This window comes from Penaeus vannamei, chromosome 37, assembly GCF_042767895.1.
Source record: "Penaeus vannamei isolate JL-2024 chromosome 37, ASM4276789v1, whole genome shotgun sequence".
In the NCBI taxonomy this organism is placed as follows: Eukaryota; Metazoa; Arthropoda; class Malacostraca; order Decapoda; family Penaeidae; genus Penaeus; species Penaeus vannamei.
The window spans coordinates 8,774,053-8,779,052 of NC_091585.1; the positions used below are offsets into that span (position 1 = coordinate 8,774,053).

A 5,000-nucleotide genomic window follows, 5' to 3' on the forward strand; every position below is an offset into this window, starting at 1 on the left:
ATATGTTGATGGGGAACCAGTAAGATAAGAAAAAGTGGTACCCTTAAGACAATAGGAATCATTTGCCATCAAAGTTAATTGCACAAAGCTTTCTATTTAGTAAGAAAATTCCTTTTTATGTAGAGAATTAGATGAGAGAGCCAAAGTAGGAAGCATTTATGCAATCTAAATTATGTCATTTCCAAACAGGTGAATGATTGCTGCATGTTTTTATGATTGAAGCTCTTGTGGAGATTATGGAGGGGTAAAAGAAGCAATTTCATTAGCTGGTTTTGCTTAGTAGGGGAAATAGTCATTTGATCAGAACTTGGCTGATGACAATGTAATATTTTCCTTGAAATGGAAGGTATAAGTGTGCCCATTGCTTTTAGATGAAGATGTAAGTAGTTTCATTAAAAGATAATGGAAACTAGGTCATTTTCAAGTATTTGTAACAAAAGGAGAAGCTGTGGTGCTCACATTAGGTAAACTTGTTCCTTACCATAACTCTTGTTGTGGTTTATAGATTTTTACTGTTTTTCAAAGTATTAACTCAGGGATGCAGTTCATTGTTTGTCTTTAAAACATCATTCCACTTTTGGAGCCATAATGAGTGTGGAAGATGAGTGATAGCAGAAGAAAGAATGTGGCTGTGAGAATTCAAGTTTAAACTATGAATTTTGTAATGGATAAATGTACAAATATGTGTATGAAGAGGTGGTTGGGTGTGTGTGTGAAAGTTTGTTTTGAGGGCATGTACAATATGTATTTTTATACATGTTTTTTTATGTGCATTTGTGCATGCTAATAGATTTAGATTTTGTTAACTTGCAGGTGACTTAATGTTTGTATACCTCTTTTTGGCCATACATGGATTGGGTCAAGGTTTTGTCACATAATGTGGAGTTCAATACTGACTGTTTGTCACACATTATATTTGTAAAGTAGCCTTTGGTATATGGACTGCAAAGAAAAGAAAAAGTAAGTGATTATGAAGAAGTGAAAAGTAAAAAAAAAAAAAAAAAAAAAAAAAAAAAAAAAAAATCAGTGTAATATACTAGTTAAAGATGGAACCTACTCATATGTAGAGTTTTGGCAGAAGTAACTGCAGCCTTGACCCAGCAGAAGGGCCCCTCAGGTGTTCCACAAGCTGACAACTCCTCATGACTACCTCACTGTTAATCTTAAGGAACAAGTATTAATTTTTTGTTATGTTAATAACATATATAGCATATTTTAGCATGCAATCTGGTGCTGTTTGAGCACATCGGAGATGAAAATCTTTTAGGCTGTATAAATTTCGCCTAGCGTTAGTGGTAGGCTCCCTTTTAATATAATAAAAAAGAAACGGGTGTATCATGCAAAAATTATCAGTTTTATGTTTTCAGTATAGGTTGTGTCACTGTGTGACTTTAATTGAGTTTAGTGCACAGCCAGCATGGCTTGCTAATGTTTGATAAGTGATGTTGAGCTGATTAAACACTGTGGCATAAGAATACTTCTAATGCAACCACTTTTTAAAGATTGTGGGTAAATCCTATTGTTCAGAAAGGTCAAATGGGTCCAAGTGAAAGATGTGTTTGTTGATAGAACCACAGCATATACATTAAATTCAAGAGCATAGGATAACCCCCCTTTTACAGAGCCAATTTGTCTAGCTAATGATTAGGGATTGCTCTGTCTGTTGCCACTGGCCTAAGCAGCTGCTAGGCTAAGCTCTCTGTATAGTTCCTTGCATTATTGCAGGTCTAACACTACCTCAAGTAATCAACTAACTCAGGTATCTCTTCTGATGGTTAGACTATCAGCTTCAAGCGGGTAAATTCACGCTAAAAGAATTATGCTTTTAGAAATCTTGCTTAGAAAGCTGATCCGTATATTGAGAAATACGTTAAATACTAGATGTACTTCATATTACTCTATTCATGATTGATAAGTTTGGAAGGAGTTACATGCAGCTGACTCAGGACTTTCTTGTAGGTTTTGAACCTAAGTGGGTATACGTAATTCTTCCTTTGTCACGAAGCTTCCTATGTTTTTTTGTTTTTTTTTTTCTTGTTATTGGTTTTGATTTTATAATCATTATTATCATTATCATTATCATTATTATTATTATTATTATTATTATTATTATTATTATTATTACTACAACTACTACTAATACTTCTACTAGTACTATTGTTACTACTGCTGCAATTTCCAAGATGGATCATTATGATGATGGTAATGATCATGATGATTTTTTATTGATTTTTTTCTATTATTGTCATAATTGTTAGATTGTCATTATTACGATTCCTTTGATCTTTACTTCTGTTATTATTATTGTTCTTATAATACTACTATTATTTTTATTATCATTATAATCATCATTGTTGCTGCTTTTTTCTTATTATTATTATTATTATTGTTCATATTTTTTTTTTCATAATTGTGTTATATTTTTATATCATAATTGTGTTATATTTTTATATCATAATTTTATTATTATTACTTCTAGGACTTATTGTCATTATCCTCATTGACATTATTTAATATCCTTTTTATTGTCTTAACATTAAGGTTAAATTAAGAAACAAGGAGCACATTAGTATGACTTGAGTTTTTTTTCTGCTGGTTCTTTCTCCTTATATTGTTTTTTTTTTTTTCTTCCTTTCTTTTTTTAGAAACAAAAATAAGGCAAACATGATGTACATCACATCATATATATACTGTAGTCTTTGCCCATTTAGCTCTACAAATTTATGAAATTCTCTGTGTGTTTTGGACAAATTCTTGCACCAACTGCCTGCACTTCCAAACGTACAGTTAACGAATGTGAATACAAGAAATATAGGTAGATTTGAATGTATATTATGTTTTCTTTTTTTCTTTTCTTTTCCTATTTTCACCGCTACAGAAATCAGATATTTATAAAATCTTTACACTAACCCATAGATTTTTTTTCTCTTTCTTATATCAAGTTGATACATTTTACAGAATTTACATTCTTTCTCAATGCAGGAAATGACAGTTCTCCATCCATATTAATGTATTTGAGGAAAGGAAGTAAATTTATATCTCAGGATTTTTATTTTGCTTTAAACAAATATTTATATGCTATTTTGTTTTATTGAATACAGTAGTATTTTTGTCATTGAATATATATCAAAATGAATGGGAAAATTTACTTCAAATTTGATTAATTGAACAAGAAAGATAACCCAAACAATATATTCAGGTTTCAACAGGTCTTCATTACAATGTTTAAGTTCTTCCATTCCTTCCCTGAATGTATACATATACATGTATCAGTTGCTCAGCACATAGACATTAATGCAAACTTTCACACTTCCACAAACTCACACATAGACAGAAACACACAAACTCTAATATTCATACAAACTAACAAACATGCAGACACTCACACAAACAAACATGCAATCTGCCACACACATGCATTCAAACAAATATGCACACAAACAAACACACAATCAAATGGAAAAAAACACAAACACTTACAAACAAACAAACACACAAGCTAACACAAATATCAACTATACCCTCATACACACACACTCTCATGAATGCACACGCACACACAAACACACACACAAGCTAACACAAATATTAACTATACCCTCATACACACACACACACACACACACACACACACACACACACACACACACACACACACACACACACACACACACACACACACACACACACACACACACACACACACACACAAACACACAAACACACAAACACACAAACACACAAACACACACACACACACACACACACACACACACACACACACACACATACATATTAGCTGCACAAAGTCAAAACACACACAGTGTGATTGATTAGCTTGTTGGAATTGAGTGCCAATGGGCTCTATATATTGAACCCTGAGGGAATGAGGGGATTATCAAGTTTTAACAGTTAGGAAAGGTCTGTATCACTTTTGGAGGTAAGAAGAATAAGAGTGTAATATGGAAAAAGTACTTTAAGAATCTTCATTTGGACATTGTTCAGCATACTGTTGATATTGTTTATAGTGCATTTACATTTGTTTTAGCAATTTGCATCAGATGCTGATACATTATTTTTTCTTGTGTAGCAAGTTTGAACAGATTTGATGTTTTTTTTTTATAGCACAAGTGTGCTGCAAACTTTTAACCCATATATGTGCATCATATGTTGACAGGTAATAAAAAGTGCCAATATTGCTTTGGATAGTCATTAGAGACGGCATTCAATACTGTAACATTTTCTATACTGCAGCTACTTTCATGTCTTACACTAAGAGTATTTTTTTCCAGTGAGTGGTAGGGTTATCCATCACTTACTTATTTATAATAAGTGCACAGCATTGTAAGTCCTAGGTTTGGAGCTATTGAAGGGAGCAAACTATTACAATAATTGAATTATATTCATGTATTTATGATTGTTCCCATTTGTATGAATTGATTATATGAAAGGACAAAAGGACGGCCTCACCTTCATAGGATAAAATGATTATTGGTTTCTGTCTCCTTAAATTTCCTCCTTTTTCTGTTTTTATGATAATGGTATTCTTCCTTGAGGTGTAATGGGGTGAAGGTATTATTTTTTATACATCTGTGAGGATGCAAACTTCCTGTTTGCTGAGTTTTGACAAAGTCCTTTCATTACATCTTAATATAAAGGAAGAAATGGACAAAAAGAGTATTGGGTATTGCTGCTGCCCTTGGTGTGCCCTTGACTAATACACTACCTCTGTCTTAGTTCATTGATACCAAAAAAATCCCTTTTACCAATGGTGGATCTGTGGCCAAACTACAGATAATATTTTTATATACAACAAAGCAACAGAATAACCCATGAACACAGGTGGTACCAAATCAACACTATCTTTGTGCGAGATATTGGGCCACTGGTGAGCCTGTAGTTTTGTCTGTTCTAAGGAAAGAGTCTTAAGGGGGAAGGTACAGTCTTTCACAACAGTATAGGTAATGTGTTATGTCAAGAGCAAACTACAACTGCAAACA

General features: G+C 32.7%; 1 protein-coding gene across 1 annotated transcript in view; it reads left to right on the forward strand.

Annotated features, from left to right (window-relative positions):
- Positions 1–3,733, forward strand: part of LOC113830600 (E3 ubiquitin-protein ligase TRIM71) — a 49,843-nt gene extending 46,110 nt beyond the window's left edge. The window contains exon 2 of the mRNA XM_070115228.1: positions 1–3,733. This exon is cut by the window's left edge and continues 2,952 nt beyond it. The gene's annotated coding sequence lies outside the window, so the exon portion shown is untranslated.
- Positions 3,734–5,000: the final 1,267 nt, after the last annotated feature.